Below are 17,443 nucleotides of genomic sequence, written 5' to 3'. Positions count from 1 at the left end.
ACTGCCACACTCTCCCTTCCCCACTGCCACCCTCTCCCTTCCCCACTGCCACCCTCTACCTTCCCAACTACCACCCTATCCCTTCCACACTGCCACCCTCTTTCTTCCACACTGCCACCCTCTCCCTCCCACACTGCCACCCTCTCCCTTCCCCACTGCCACCCTCTCCCTTCCCAACTGCCACCCTATCCCTTCCACACTGCCACCCTCTTTCTTCGACACTGCCACCCTCTCCCTCCCACACTGCCACCCTATCCGTCCCCCAGTGCCATCCTCTCCCTTCCACTCTGCCACCCTATCGTTTCCACACTGCCACCCTCTCCCTTCCACACTGCCACCCTATCCCTTTCCCACTGCCACCTTCTCCCTTCCACTCTGCCACCCTATCCCTTCCCTACTTCCACCCTCTCCCTTCCACTGTGCCACCCTATCGCTTCCTCACTGCCACCCTCTCCCTTCCCCACTGCCACCCTCTCCCTTCCCCACTACCACCTTCTCCCTTCCACTCTGCCACCCTATCGCTTCCCCACTGCCACCCTTTCACTTCCACACTTCCACCCTATCCCTTCCACACTGCCACCCTATCCCTTCCACACTGCCACCCTATACCTTCCCCACTTGAACCCTCTCCTTTCCCCACTGCCACCCGCTCCCTTCAACACTGCCATCCTATTGCTTACCCACTGCCACATTTACCTTCCCCACTGCCACCCTATCCTTTCCACACTGCCATCCTATCCCTTCCACACTGCCATCTTCTCCCTTCCACACTGCCACCTTCTCCCTTCCCCACTTTCATCCTCTCCCTTCCACACTGCCACCCTCTCCCTTCCACTCTGCCACCCTCTCCCTTCCACACTGCCACCCTCTCTCTTCCCCACTGCCACCCTCTCCCTTCCACACTATCACCCTATCCCTTTCCCACTGCCACCCTATCTCTTCCACTTTGCCACCCTCTCCCTTCCCCACTGCCACCCTCTCCCTTCCACTCTGCCACCCTATCGCTTCCACACTGCCACACTCTCCCTTCCCCACTGCCACCCTATCCCTTCCACACTGCCATCCTCTCCCTTCCACACTGCCACCCTCTCCCTTCCACTCTGCCACCCTATTGCTTCCACACTGCCACCCTCTCCCTTCCCCACTGCCACCCTATCCCTTTTCCCACTGCCACCCTCTCCCTTTCCCACTGCCACCCTCTCCCTTCCACTCTGCCACACTGTCGCTTCCACACTGCCATCCTCTCCCTTCCACACTGCCACCCTCTCCCTTCCACTCTGCCACCCTATTGCTTCCACACTGCCACCCTCTCCCTTCCCCACTGCCACCCTATCCCTTTCCCACTGCCACCCTCTACCTATCCCACTGCCACCCTCTCCCTTCCACTCTGCCACACTATCGCTTCCACACTGCCATCCTCTTCCTTCCCCACTGCCACCCTATACCTTCCCCACTGCAACCCTCTCCCTTCCACTCTGCCACCCTCTCCCTTCCACACTGCCATCTTCTCCCTTCCCCACTGCCACCCTTTCCCTTCCACACTTGAACCCTCTCCCTTCCCCACTGCCACCTGCTCCCTTTAACACTGCCATCCTATCGCTTACCCACTGCCACATTTACCTTCCCCACTGCCACCCTATCCTTTCCACACTGCCATCCTATCCCTTCCACACTGCCATCTTCTCCCTTCCACACTGCCACCTTCTCCCTTCCCCACTTCCACCCTCTCCTTTCCACACTGCCACCCTCTCCTTTCCACTCTGCCACCCTCTCCCTTCCACACTGCCACCCTCTCTCTTCCCCACTGCCACCCTCTCCCTTCCACACTATCACCCTATCCCTTTCCCACTGCCACCTTCTCTCTTCCACTATGCCACCCTTTCCCTTCCCCACTGCCACCCTCTCCCTTCCCCACTGCCACCCTCTCCCTTCCACACTGCCACCCTCTCCCTTCCACACTGCCATCTTCTCCCTTCCACTCTGTCAACCTATCGCTTCCCCACTGCCACCCTCTCCCTTCCCAACTTCCACCCTATCCCTTCCACACTGCCACCCTCTTTCTTCCGAACTACCACCCTCTCCCTCCCACACTGCCACCCTGTCTCTTCCACTCTGCCACCCTATCCCTCCCCCAGTGCCACCCTCTCCCTTCCACTCTGCCACCCTATCGCTTCCCCACTGCCACCCTCTCCCTTCCCAAATGCCACCCTCTCCCTTCCACACTGCCACCCTATCCCTTCCACACTGCCACCCTATACCTTCCCCACTTGAACCCTCTCCCTTCCCCACTGCCACCCGCTCCCTTCAACACTGCCATCCTATCGCTTACCCACTGCCACATTTACCTTCCCCACTGCCACCCTATCCTTTCCACACTGCCATCCTATCCCTTCCACACTGCCATCTTCTCCCTTCCACACTGCCACCTTCTCCCTTCCCCACTTCCATCCTCTCCCTTCCACACTGCCACCCTCTCCCTTCCACTCTGCCACCCACTCCCTTCCCCACTGCCACCCTATCCCTTTCCCACTGCCACCCTCTCCCTTCCACTCTGCCACACTATCGCTTCCACACTGCCATCCTCTTCCTTCCCCACTGCCACCCTATACCTTCCCCACTGCAACCCTCTACCTTCCACTCTGCCACCCTATCCCTTCCCCAGTGCCACCCTCTCCCTTCCACCCTGCCACCCTATTGCTTCCACACTGCCACCCTCTCCCTTCCCCACTGCCACCCTATCCCTTTCCCACTGCCACCCTCTCCCTTCCCCACTGCCACCCTCTCCCTTCCCCACTGCCACCCTATCCCTTTCCCACTGCCTCCCTCTCCCTTCCACTCTGCCACCTTCTCCCTTCCACTCTGTCAACCTATCGCTTCCCCACTGCCACCCTCTCCCTTCCCAACTTCCACCCTATCCCTTCCACACTGCCACCCTCTTTCTTCCGAACTACCACCCTCTCCCTCCCACACTGCCACCCTGTCTCTTCCACTCTGCCACCCTATCCCTCCCCCAGTGCCACCCTCTCCCTTCCACTCTGCCACCCTATCGCTTCCCCAGTGCCACCCTCTCCCTTCCCAAATGCCACCCTCTCCCTTCCACACTGCCACCCTATCCCTTCCACACTGCCACCCTATACCTTCCCCACTTGAACCCTCTCCCTTCCCCACTGCCACCCGCTCCCTTCAACACTGCCATCCTATCGCTTACCCACTGCCAAATTTACCTTCCCCACTGCCACCCTATCCTTTCCACACTGCCATCCTATCCCTTCCACACTACCATCTTCTCCCTTCCACACTGCCACCTTCTCCCTTCCCCACTTCCATCCTCTACCTTCCACACTGCCACCCTCTCCCTTCCACTGTGCCACCCACTCCCTTCCCCACTGCCACCCTATTGCTTCCACACTGCCATCCTCTTCCTTCCCCACTGCCACCCTATACCTTCCCCACTGCAACCCTCTCCCTTCCACTCTGCCACCCTATCCCTTCCCCAGTGCCACCCTCTCCCTTCCACTCTGCCACCCTATTGCTTCCACACTGCCACCCTCTCCCTTCCCCACTGCCACCCTATCCCTTTCCCACTGCCACCCTCTCCCTTCCCCACTGCCACCCTCTCCCTTCCCCACTGCCACCCTATCCCTTTCCCACTGCCTCCCTCTCCCTTCCACTCTGCCACCCTATCCCTTCCCCACTTCCACCCTCTCCCTTCCACTCTGCCACCCTATCCCTTCCACACTGCCACCCTCTCCCTTCCACACTGCCACCCTCTCCCTTCCACACTGCCACCCTCTCCCTTCCCCACTACCACCTTCTCCCTTCCCCACTTCCATCCTCTCCCTTCCACACTGCCACCCTTTCCCTTCCACTCTGCCACCCTCTCCCTTCCCCACTGCCACCCTCTCCCTTCCCCACTGCCATCCTCTCCCTTCCCCACTACCACCTTCTCCCTTCCCAACTTCCATCCTCTCCCTTCCACACTGCCACCCTCTCCCTTCCACTCTGCCACCCTATCGCTTCCACCCTGCCACACTCTCCCTTCCCCACTGCCACCCTATCCCTTCCACACTGCCATCCTCTCCCTTCCACACTGCCACCCTCTCCCTTCCACTCTGCCACCCTATTGCTTCCACACTGCCACCCTCTCCCTTCCCCACTGCCACCCTATCCCTTTCCCACTGCAACCCTCTCCCTTTCCCACTGCCACCCTCTCCCTTCCGCTCTGCCACCCTATCCCTTCCCCACTTCCACCCTCTCCCTTCCACTCTGCCACCCTATTGCTTCCAAACTGCCACCCTCTCCCTTCGACCCTGCCACCCTGTCCCTTCCCCACTTCCACCCTCTCCCTTCCACTCTGCCACCCTATCCCTTCCACACTGCCACCCTCTCCCTTGCACACTGCCACCCTCTCCCTTCCACACTGCCACCCTATCCCTTCCACACTGCCACCCTCTACCTTCCACTCTGCCACCCTATCGCTTCCACACTGCCACACTCTCCCTTCCCCACTGCCACCCTCTCCCTTCCACACTGCCACCCTCTCCCTTCCACACTGCCATCTTCTCCCTTCCACTCTGTCAACCTATCGCTTCCCCACTGCCACCCTCTCCCTTCCCAACTGCCACCCTATCCCTTCCACACTGCCACCCTCTTTCTTCCGAACTACCACCCTCTCCCTCCCACACTGCCACCCTGTCTCTTCCACTCTGCCACCCTATCCCTCCCCCAGTGCCACCCTCTCCCTTCCACTCTGCCACCCTATCGCTTCCCCACTGCCACCCTCTCCCTTCCCAAATGCCACCCTCTCCCTTCCACACTGCCACCCTCTCCCTTCCACACTGCCATCTTCTCCCTTCCACTCTGTCAACCTATCGCTTCCCCACTGCCACCCTCTCCCTTCCCAACTGCCACCCTATCCCTTCCACACTGCCACCCTCTTTCTTCCGAACTACCACCCTCTCCCTCCCACACTGCCACCCTGTCTCTTCCACTCTGCCACCCTATCCCTCCCCCAGTGCCACCCTCTCCCTTCCACTCTGCCACCCTATCGCTTCCCCACTGCCACCCTCTCCCTTCCCAAATGCCACCCTCTCCCTTCCACACTGCCACCCTCTCCCTTCCACACTGCCATCTTCTCCCTTCCACTCTGTCAACCTATCGCTTCCCCACTGCCACCCTCTCCCTTCCCAACTGCCACCCTATCCCTTCCACACTGCCACCCTCTTTCTTCCGAACTACCACCCTCTCCCTCCCACACTGCCACCCTGTCTCTTCCACTCTGCCACCCTATCCCTCCCCCAGTGCCACCCTCTCCCTTCCACTCTGCCACCCTATCGCTTCCCCACTGCCACCCTCTCCCTTCCCAAATGCCACCCTCTCCCTTCCACACTGCCACCCTATCCCTTCCACACTGCCACCCTATACCTTCCCCACTTGAACCCTCTCCCTTCCCCACTGCCACCCGCTCCCTTCAACACTGCCATCCTATCGCTTACCCACTGCCACATTTACCTTCCCCACTGCCACCCTATCCTTTCCACACTGCCATCCTATCCCTTCCACACTGCCATCTTCTCCCTTCCACACTGCCACCTTCTCCCTTCCCCACTTCCATCCTCTCTCTTCCACACTGCCACCCTCTCCCTTCCACTCTGCCACCCTCTCCCTTCCCCACTGCCACCCTCTCCCTTCCCCACTACCACCTTCTCCCTTCCCCACTTCCATCCTCTCCCTTCCACACTGCCACCCTCTCCCTTCCACTCTGCCACCCTATCGCTTCCACACTGCCACACTCTCCCTTCCCCACTGCCACCCTATCCCTTCCACACTGCCATCCTCTCCCTTCCACACTGCCACCCTCTCCCTTCCACTCTGCCACCCTATTGCTTCCACACTGCCACCCTCTCCCTTCCCCACTGCCACCCTCTCCCTTCCCCACTGCCACCCTATCCCTTTCCCACTGCCTCCCTCTCCCTTCCACTCTGCCACCCTATCCCTTCCCCACTTCCACCCTCTCCCTTCCACTCTGCCACCCTATCCCTTCCACACTGCCACCCTCTCCCTTCCACACTGCCACCCTCTCCCTTCCACACTGCCACCCTCTCCCTTCCCCACTACCACCTTCTCCCTTCCCCACTTCCATCCTCTCCCTTCCACACTGCCACCCTTTCCCTTCCACTCTGCCACCCTCTCCCTTCCCCACTGCCACCCTCTCCCTTCCCCACTGCCATCCTCTCCCTTCCCCACTACCACCTTCTCCCTTCCCAACTTCCATCCTCTCCCTTCCACACTGCCACCCTCTCCCTTCCACTCTGCCACCCTATCGCTTCCACCCTGCCACACTCTCCCTTCCCCACTGCCACCCTATCCCTTCCACACTGCCATCCTCTCCCTTCCACACTGCCACCCTCTCCCTTCCACTCTGCCACCCTATTGCTTCCACACTGCCACCCTCTCCCTTCCCCACTGCCACCCTATCCCTTTCCCACTGCAACCCTCTCCCTTTCCCACTGCCACCCTCTCCCTTCCGCTCTGCCACCCTATCCCTTCCCCACTTCCACCCTCTCCCTTCCACTCTGCCACCCTATTGCTTCCAAACTGCCACCCTCTCCCTTCGACCCTGCCACCCTGTCCCTTCCCCACTTCCACCCTCTCCCTTCCACTCTGCCACCCTATCCCTTCCACACTGCCACCCTCTCCCTTCCACACTGCCACCCTCTCCCTTCCACACTGCCACCCTATCCCTTCCACACTGCCACCCTCTACCTTCCACTCTGCCACCCTATCGCTTCCACACTGCCACACTCTCCCTTCCCCACTGCCACCCTCTCCCTTCCACACTGCCACCCTCTCCCTTCCACACTGCCATCTTCTCCCTTCCACTCTGTCAACCTATCGCTTCCCCACTGCCACCCTCTCCCTTCCCAACTGCCACCCTATCCCTTCCACACTGCCACCCTCTTTCTTCCGAACTACCACCCTCTCCCTCCCACACTGCCACCCTGTCTCTTCCACTCTGCCACCCTATCCCTCCCCCAGTGCCACCCTCTCCCTTCCACTCTGCCACCCTATCGCTTCCCCACTGCCACCCTCTCCCTTCCCAAATGCCACCCTCTCCCTTCCACACTGCCACCCTCTCCCTTCCACACTGCCATCTTCTCCCTTCCACTCTGTCAACCTATCGCTTCCCCACTGCCACCCTCTCCCTTCCCAACTGCCACCCTATCCCTTCCACACTGCCACCCTCTTTCTTCCGAACTACCACCCTCTCCCTCCCACACTGCCACCCTGTCTCTTCCACTCTGCCACCCTATCCCTCCCCCAGTGCCACCCTCTCCCTTCCACTCTGCCACCCTATCGCTTCCCCACTGCCACCCTCTCCCTTCCCAAATGCCACCCTCTCCCTTCCACACTGCCACCCTCTCCCTTCCACACTGCCATCTTCTCCCTTCCACTCTGTCAACCTATCGCTTCCCCACTGCCACCCTCTCCCTTCCCAACTGCCACCCTATCCCTTCCACACTGCCACCCTCTTTCTTCCGAACTACCACCCTCTCCCTCCCACACTGCCACCCTGTCTCTTCCACTCTGCCACCCTATCCCTCCCCCAGTGCCACCCTCTCCCTTCCACTCTGCCACCCTATCGCTTCCCCACTGCCACCCTCTCCCTTCCCAAATGCCACCCTCTCCCTTCCACACTGCCACCCTATCCCTTCCACACTGCCACCCTATACCTTCCCCACTTGAACCCTCTCCCTTCCCCACTGCCACCCGCTCCCTTCAACACTGCCATCCTATCGCTTACCCACTGCCACATTTACCTTCCCCACTGCCACCCTATCCTTTCCACACTGCCATCCTATCCCTTCCACACTGCCATCTTCTCCCTTCCACACTGCCACCTTCTCCCTTCCCCACTTCCATCCTCTCTCTTCCACACTGCCACCCTCTCCCTTCCACTCTGCCACCCTCTCCCTTCCCCACTGCCACCCTCTCCCTTCCCCACTACCACCTTCTCCCTTCCCCACTTCCATCCTCTCCCTTCCACACTGCCACCCTCTCCCTTCCACTCTGCCACCCTATCGCTTCCACACTGCCACACTCTCCCTTCCCCACTGCCACCCTATCCCTTCCACACTGCCATCCTCTCCCTTCCACACTGCCACCCTCTCCCTTCCACTCTGCCACCCTATTGCTTCCACACTGCCACCCTCTCCCTTCCCCACTGCCACCCTATCCCTTTCCCACTGCAACCCTCTCCCTTTCCCACTGCCACCCTCTCCCTTCCGCTCTGCCACCCTATCCCTTCCCCACTTCCACCCTCTCCCTTCCACTCTGCCACCCTATTGCTTCCAAACTGCCACCCTCTCCCTTCCCCAATGCTACCTTCTCCCTTCGACCCTGCCACCCTGTCCCTTCCCCACTTCCACCCTCTCCCTTCCACTCTGCCACCCTATCCCTTCCACACTGCCACCCTCTCCCTTCCACACTGCCACCCTCTCCCTTCCACACTGCCACCCTATCCCTTCCACACTGCCACCCTCTCCCTTCCACTCTGCCACCCTATTGCTTCCACACTGCCACCCTCTCCCTTCCCCACTGCCACCCTATCCCTTTCCCACTGCAACCCTCTCCCTTTCCCACTGCCACCCTCTCCCTTCCGCTCTGCCACCCTATCCCTTCCCCACTTCCACCCTCTCCCTTCCACTCTGCCACCCTATTGCTTCCAAACTGCCACCCTCTCCCTTCCCCAATGCTACCTTCTCCCTTCGACCCTGCCACCCTGTCCCTTCCCCACTTCCACCCTCTCCCTTCCACTCTGCCACCCTATCCCTTCCACACTGCCACCCTCTCCCTTCCACACTGCCACCCTCTCCCTTCCACACTGCCACCCTATCCCTTCCACACTGCCACCCTCAACCTTCCACTCTGCCACCCTATCGCTTCCACACTGCCACACTCTCCCTTCCCCACTGCCACCCTCTCCCTTCCACACTGCCACCCTCTCCCTTCCACACTGCCATCTTCTCCCTTCCACTCTGTCAACCTATCGCTTCCCCACTGCCACCCTCTCCCTTCCCAACTGCCACCCTATCCCTTCCACACTGCCACCCTCTTTCTTCCGAACTACCACCCTCTCCCTCCCACACTGCCACCCTGTCTCTTCCACTCTGCCACCCTATCCCTCCCCCAGTGCCACCCTCTCCCTTCCACTCTGCCACCCTATCGCTTCCCCACTGCCACCCTCTCCCTTCCCAAATGCCACCCTCTCCCTTCCACACTGCCACCCTCTCCCTTCCACACTGCCATCTTCTCCCTTCCACTCTGTCAACCTATCGCTTCCCCACTGCCACCCTCTCCCTTCCCAACTGCCACCCTATCCCTTCCACACTGCCACCCTCTTTCTTCCGAACTACCACCCTCTCCCTCCCACACTGCCAACCTGTCTCTTCCACTCTGCCACCCTATCCCTCCCCCAGTGCCACCCTCTCCCTTCCACTCTGCCACCCTATCGGTTCCCCACTGCCACCCTCTCCCTTCCCAAATGCCACCCTCTCCCTTCCACACTGCCACCCTATCCCTTCCACACTGCCACCCTATACCTTCCCCACGTGAACCCTCTCCCTTCCCCACTGCCACCCGCTCCCTTCAACACTGCCATCCTATCGCTTACCCACTGCCACATTTACCTTCCCCACTGCCACCCTATCCTTTCCACACTGCCATCCTATCCCTTCCACACTGCCATCTTCTCCCTTCCACACTGCCACCTTCTCCCTTCCCCACTTCCATCCTCTCTCTTCCACACTGCCACCCTCTCCCTTCCACTCTGCCACCCTCTCCCTTCCCCACTGCCACCCTATCCCTTTCCCACTGCCACCCTCTCCCTTCCACTCTGCCACACTATCGCTTCCACACTGCCATCCTCTTCCTTCCCCACTGCCACCCTATACCTTCCCCACTGCAACCCTCTCCCTTCCACTCTGCCACCCTCTCCCTTCCACACTGCCATCTTCTCCCTTCCCCACTGCCACCCTTTCCCTTCCACACTTGAACCCTCTCCCTTCCCCACTGCCACCTGCTCCCTTTAACACTGCCATCCTATCGCTTAACCACTGCCACATTTACCTTCCCCACTGCCACCCTATCCTTTCCACACTGCCATCCTATCCCTTCCACACTGCCATCTTCTCCCTTCCACACTGCCACCTTCTCCCTTCCCCACTTCCGTCCTCTCCCTTCCACACTGCCACCCTCTCCCTTCCACTCTGCCACCCTCTCCCTTCCACACTGCCACCCTCTCTCTTCCCCACAGCCACCCTCTCCCTTCCACACTATCACCCTATCCCTTTCCCACTGCCACCTTCTCTCTTCCACTCTGACACCCTATCGCTTCCACACTGCCACCCTCTCCCTTCCCCACTGCCACCCTATCCCTTTCCCACTGCCACACTCTCCCTTCCTCTCTGCCACCCTATCGCTTTCACACTGCCATCCTCTCCCTTCCCCACTGCCACCCTATACCTTACCCACTGCCACCCTCTCCCTTCCACTCTGCCACCCTATCCCTTCCCCAGTGGCACCCTCTCCCTTCCACTCTGCCACCCTATCGCTTCCACACTGCCACCCTCTCCCTTCCCCACTGCCACCCTATCGCTTCCCCGCTATCACCCTCTCCCTTCCCCACTGCCACCTTCTCCCTTCCACTCTGACACCCTATTGCTTCCCCACTGCCACCCTTCCCAACTCCCACCGTATCCCTTCCACACTGCCATCTTCTCCCTTCCACACTGCCACCCTGTCCCTTCCCCACTGCCACCTTCTCCCTTCCACTCTGCCACCCTATCGCTTCCTCACTGCCACCCTTCCCAACTCCCACCGTATCCTTTCCACACTGCCATCTTCTCCCTTCCACACTGCCACCCTGTCCCTTCCTTACTGCCATCCTCTCCCTTCCACACTGCCACCCTCTCCTTTCCACACAGCCATCTTATCCCTTCCCCACTGCCACCCTTTCCCTTCCACACTTCCACCCTATCCCTTCCACACTGCCACCCTATCCCTTCCACACTGCCACCCTATACCTTCCCCACTTGAACCTTCTCCCTTCCCCACTGCCACCCGCTCCCTTCAACACTGCCATCCTATCGCTTACCCACTGCCACATTTACCTTCCCCACTGCCACCCTATCCTTTCCACACTTCCATACTATCCCTTCCACACTGCCATCTTCTCCCTTCCACACTACCACCTTCTCCCTTCCCCACTTCCACACTGCCATCTTCTCATTTCCACACTGCCACCCTCTCCCTTCCCCACTGCCATCTTCTCCCTTCCCCACTGCCACCCTATCCCTTCCACACTGCCACCCTATCCCTTCCACACTGCCAGCCTCTCCCTTCCACACTGCCACCCTCTCCCTTCCACACTGCCATCTTCTCATTTCCACACTGCCACCCTCTCCCTTCCCCACTGCCATCTTCTCCCTTCCCCACTGCCACCCTATCCCTTCCACACTTCCACCCTATCCCTTCCACACTGCCAGCCTATCCCTTCCCCACTGCCATCTTCTCCCTTCCCCACTGCCACCCTATCCCTTCCACACTGCCACTCTATCCCTTCCACACTGCCACCCGCTCCTTTCAACACTGCCATCCTATCGCTTACCCACTGCCACATTTACCTTCCCCACTGCCAACCTATCCTTTCCACACTTCCATCCTATCCCTTCCACACTGCCATCTTCTCCCTTCCACACTACCACCTTCTCCCTTCCCCACTTCCATCCTCTCCCTTCCACACTGCCACCCTCTCCCTTCCACTCTGCCACCCTATCCCTTCCCCACTATCACCCTCTCCCTTCCCCACTGCCACCTTCTCCCTTCCACTCTGCCACCCTATCGCTTCCCCACTGCCACCCTCTCCCTTCCCAACTCCCACGGCATCCCTTCCACACTGCCACCCTCTCCCTTCCACACTGCCACCCTGTCCCTTCCCCAATGCCGCCCTCTCCCTTCCCCAATACCACCTTCTCCCTTCCCCACTTCCATCCTCTCCCTTCCACACTGCCACCCTCTCCCTTCCACTCTGCCACCCTCTCCCTTCCACACTGCCACACTCTCCCTTCCCCACTGCCACCCTATCCCTTCCACACTGCCACCCTCTCCCTTCCACACATCCACCCTCTCCCTTCCACACTGCCATCTTCTCCCTTCCACTCTGTCAACCTATCGCTTCCCCACTGCCACCCTCTCACTTCCCAACTGCCACCCTATCCCTTCCACACTGCCACCCTCTTTCTTCCACACTGCCACCCCCTCCCTCCCACACTGCCACCCTGTCCCTTCCACTCTGCCACCCTATCCCTCCCCAAGTGCCACCCTCTCCCTTCCACTCTGCCACCCTATCGCTTCCACACTGCCACCCTCTCCCTTCATCACTGCCACCCTATCCCTTCCCCACTGCCACCCTCTCCCTTCCACTCTGCCACCCTATCCCTTCCCCACTTCCACCCTCCCCCTTCCACTCTGCCACCCTATCGCTTCCCCACTGCAACCCTTTCCCTTCCACACTGCCACCCTCTCCCTTCCACTCTGCCACCCTCTCCCTTCCCCACTGCCACCCTCTCACTTCCCCACTGCCACCCTCTCCCTTCCCCACTTCCACCCTCTCCCTTCCACTCTGCCACACTATCGCTTACACTGCCATCCTCTTCCTTCCCCACTGCCACCCTATCCCTTCGACACTGCCATCCTCTCCCTTCCACTCTGCCACCCTCTCCCTTCCACACTGCCATCTTCTCCCTTCCCCACTGCCACCCTTTCCCTTCCACACGTCCACCCTCTCCCTTCCCCACTGCCACCTTCTCCCTTCCCCACTTCCATCCTCTCCCTTCCCCACTGCCACCCTCTCCCTTCCCCACTTCCACCCTCTCCCTTCCACTCTGCCACCCTCTCCCTTCCACACTGCCATCTTCTCCCTTCCCCACTGCCACCCTATCCCTTTCCCACCGCCACCCTCTCCCTTCCCCACTGCCACCCTCTCCCTTCCCCATTGCCACCCTATCCCTTTCCCACTGCCTCCCTCTCCCTTCCACTCTGCCACCCTATCCCTTCCCCACTTCCACCCTCTCCCTTCCACTCTGCCAACCTATCGCTTCCCCACTGCCACCCTCTCCCTTCCGAACTGCCACCCTATCCCTTCCACACTGCCACCCTCTCCCTTCCACACTGCCACCCTCTCCCTTCCACACTGCCACCCTCTCCCTTCCCCACTGCCACCCTCTCCCTTCCCCACTACCACCTTCTCCCTTCCCCACTTCCATCCTCTCCCTTCCACACTGCCACCCTCTCCCTTCCACTCTGCCACCCTATCGCTTCCACACTGCCACACTCTCCCTTCCCCACTGCCACCCTATCCCTTCCACACTGCCATCCTCTCCCTTCCACACTGCCACCCTCTCCCTTCCACACTGCCATCTTCTCCCTTCCACTCTGTCAACTTATCGCTTCCCCACTGGCACCCTCTCCCTTCCCAACTGCCACCCTATCCCTTCCACACTGCCACCCTCTTTCTTCCACACTGCCACCCTCTCCCTCCCACACTGCCACTCTGTCCCTTCCACTCTGCAACCCTATCCCTCCCCAAGTGCCACCCTCTCCCTTCCACTCTGCCACCCTATCCCTTCCACACTGCCACCCTCTCCCTTCATCACTGCCACCCTATCCCTTTCCCACTGCCACCCTCTCCCTTCCACTCTGCCACCCTATCCCTTCCCCACTTCCACCCTCCCCCTTCCACTCTGCCACCCTATCACTTCCCCACTGCAACCCTCTCCCTTCCCCACTGCCACCCTCTCCCTTCCCCACTACCACCTTCTCCCTTCCCCACTGCCATCCTCTCCCTTCCACACTGCCACCCTCTCCCTTCCCCACTGCCATCCTCTCCCTTCCACACTGCCACCCTCTCCCTTCCACTCTGCCACCCTATCGCTTCCCCACTGCCACCCTCTCCCTTCCCCACTGCCACCCTCTCCCTTACCCACTTCCACCCTCTCCCTTCCACTCTGCCACCCTCTCCCTTTCCCACTACCACCTTCTCCCTTCCCCACTGCCATCCTCTCCCTTCCACACTGCCACCCTCTCCCTTCCCCACTGCCACCTGCTCCCTTTAACACTGCCATCCTATTGCTTAACCACTGCCACATTTACCTTCCCCACTGCCACCCTATCCTTTCCACACTGCCATCCTATCCCTTCCACACTGCCATCTTCTCCCTTCCACACTGCCACCTTCTCCCTTCCCCACTTCCATCCTCTCCCTTCCACACTGCCACCCTCTCCCTTCCACTCTGCCACCCTCTCCCTTCCACACTGCCACCCTATCTCTTCCCCACTGCCACCCTCTCCCTTCCACACTATCACCCTATCCCTTTCCCACTGCCACCTTCTCTCTTCCACTCTGACACCCTATCACTTCCACACTGCCACCCTCTCCCTTCCCCACTGCCACCCTATCCCTTTCCCACTGCCACCCTCTCCCTTCCTCTCTGCCACCCTATTGCTTCCACACTGCCATCCTCTCCCTTCCCCACTGCCACCCTATACCTTACCCACTGCCACCCTCTCCCTTCCACTCTGCCACCCTATCGCTTCAACACTGCCACCCTCTCCCTTCCCCACTGCCACCCTATCGCTTCCCCGCTATCACCCTCTCCCTTCCCCACTGCCACCTTCTCCCTTCCACTCTGACACCCTATCGCTTCCCCACTGCCACCCTTCCCAACTCCCACCGTATCCCTTCTACACTGCCATCTTCTCCCTTCCACACTGCCACCCTGTCCCTTCCCCACTGCCACCTTCTCCCTTCTACTCTGCCACCCTATCGCTTCCTCACTGCCACCCTTCCCAACTCCCACCGTATCCCTTCCACACTGCCATCTTCTCCCTTCCACACTGCCACCCTGTCCCTTCCCCACTGCCATCCTCTCCCTTCCACACTGCCACCCTCTCCTTTCCACACAGCCATCTTATCCCTTCCCCACTGCCACCCTTTCCCTTCCACACTTCCACCCTATCCCTTCCACACTGCCACCCTATCCCTTCCACACTGCCTCCCTATACCTTCCCCACTTGAACCTTCTCTCTTCCCTACTGCCACCCGCTCCCTTCAACACTGCCATCCTATCGCTTACCCACTGCCACATTTACCTTCCCCACTGCCACCCTATCCTTTCCACACTGCCATCCTATCCCTTCCACACTGCCATCATCTCCCTTCCACACTGCCACCTTCTCCCTTCCACACTGCCATCTTCTCATTTCCACACTGCCACCCTCTCCCTTCCCCACTGCCATCTTCTCCCTTCCCCACTGCCACCCTATCCCTTCCACACTGCCACCCTATCCCTTCCACACTGCCAGCCTCTCCTTTCCACACTGCCACCCTCTCCCTTCCACACTGCCATCTTCTCATTTCCACACTGCCACCCTTTCCCTTCCCCACTGCCATTTTCTCCCTTCCCCACTGCCACCCTATCCCTTCCACACTGCCACCCTATCCCTTCCACACTGCCAGCCTATCCCTTCCCCACTGCCATCTTCTCCCTTCCCCACTGCCACCCTATCCCTTCCACACTGCCACCCGCTCCTTTCAACACTGCCATCCTATCGCTTACCCACTGCCACATTTACCTTCCCCACTGCCAACCTATCCTTTCCACACTTCCATCCTATCCCTTCCACACTGCCATCTTCTCCCTTCCACACTACCACCTTCTCCCTTCCCCACTTCCATCCTCTCCCTTCCACACTGCCACCCTCTCCCTTCCACTCTGCCACCCTATCCCTTCCCCACTATCACCCTCTCCCTTCCCCACTGCCACCTTCTCCCTTCCACTCTGCCACCCTATCGCTTCCCCACTGCCACCCTCTCCCTTCCACACTGTCACCCTGTCCCTTCCCCAATGCCACCCTCTCCCTTCCCCAATACCACCTTCTCCCTTCCCCACTTCCATCCTCTCCCTTCCACACTGCCACCCTCTCCCTTCCACTCTGCCACCCTATCGCTTCCCCACTGCCACCCTCTCCCTTCCACACTGCCACCCTGTCCCTTCCCCAATGCCACCCTCTCCCTTCCCCAATACCACCTTCTCCCTTCCCCACTTCCATCCTCTCCCTTCCACACTGCCACCCTCTCCCTTCCACTCTGCCACCCTATCGCTTCCACACTGCCACACTCTCCCTTCCCCACTGCCACCCTATCCCTTCCACACTGCCACCCTCTCCCTTCCACACATCCACCCTCTCCCTTCCACACTGCCATCTTCTCCCTTCCACTCTGTCAACCTATCGCTTCCCCACTTCCACCCTCTCCCTTCCCAACTGCCACCCTATCCCTTCCACACTGCCACCCTCTTTCTTCCACACTGCCACCCCCTCCCTCCCACACTGCCACCCTGTCCCTTCCACTCTGCCACCCTCTCCCTTCCACTCTGCCACCCTATCCCTTCCCCACTTCCAACCTCCCCCTTCCACTCTGCCACCCTATCGCTTCCCCACTGCAACCCTCTCCCTTCCACACTGCTACCCTCTCCCTTCCACTCTGCCACCCTATCGCTTCCCCACTGCCACCCTCTCCCTTCCCCACTGCCATCTTCTCCCTTCCCCACTGCCACCCTTTCCCTTCCACACTTCCACCCTCTCCCTTCCCCATGCCACCTGCTCCCTTTAACACTGCCATCCTATCGCTTACCCACTGCCACATTTACCTTCCCCACTGCCACCCTATCCTTTCCACACTGCCATCCTATTCCTTCCACACTGCCATCTTCTCCCTTCCACACTGCCACCTTCTCCCTTCCCCACTTCCATCCTCTCCCTTCCACACTGCCACCCTCTCCCTTCCACTCTGCCACCATCTCACACTGCCACCTTATCCCTTCCACACTGCCATCTTCTCCCTTCCCCACTACCACCTTCTCCCTTCCCCACTTCCATCCTCTCCCTTTCAGACTGCCACCCTCTCCCTTCCACTCTGCCACCCTATTGCTTCCACAGTGCCACACTCTCCCTTCCCCACTGCCACCCTATCTCTTCCACACTGCCATCTTCTCCCTTCCACTCTGCCACCCTATCGCTTCCCCACTGCCACCCTCTCCCTTCCACTCTGCCACCCTATCGCTTCCACACTGCCACACTCTCCCTTCCCCACTGCCACCCTCTCCCTTCCAAACTGCCATCTTCTCCCTTCCACTCTGCCAACCTATCGCTTCCCCACTGCCACCCTCTCCCTTCCCAACTGCCACCCTATCCCTTCCACACTGCCACCCTCTCCCTTCCACACTGCCACCCTCTCCCTTCCCCACTGCCATCCTCTCCCTTCAACACTGCCACCCTCTCCCTTCAACTCTGCCACCCTATCGCTTCCCCACTCTGCCACCCT

Source organism: Haliotis cracherodii, unplaced genomic scaffold (genome assembly GCF_022045235.1).
Source record: "Haliotis cracherodii isolate W230 unplaced genomic scaffold, xgHalCrac1.p SCAF_10, whole genome shotgun sequence".
Lineage (NCBI taxonomy): Eukaryota > Metazoa > Mollusca > Gastropoda > Lepetellida > Haliotidae > Haliotis > Haliotis cracherodii.
Note: the sequence above shows the minus strand (reverse complement) of the source record.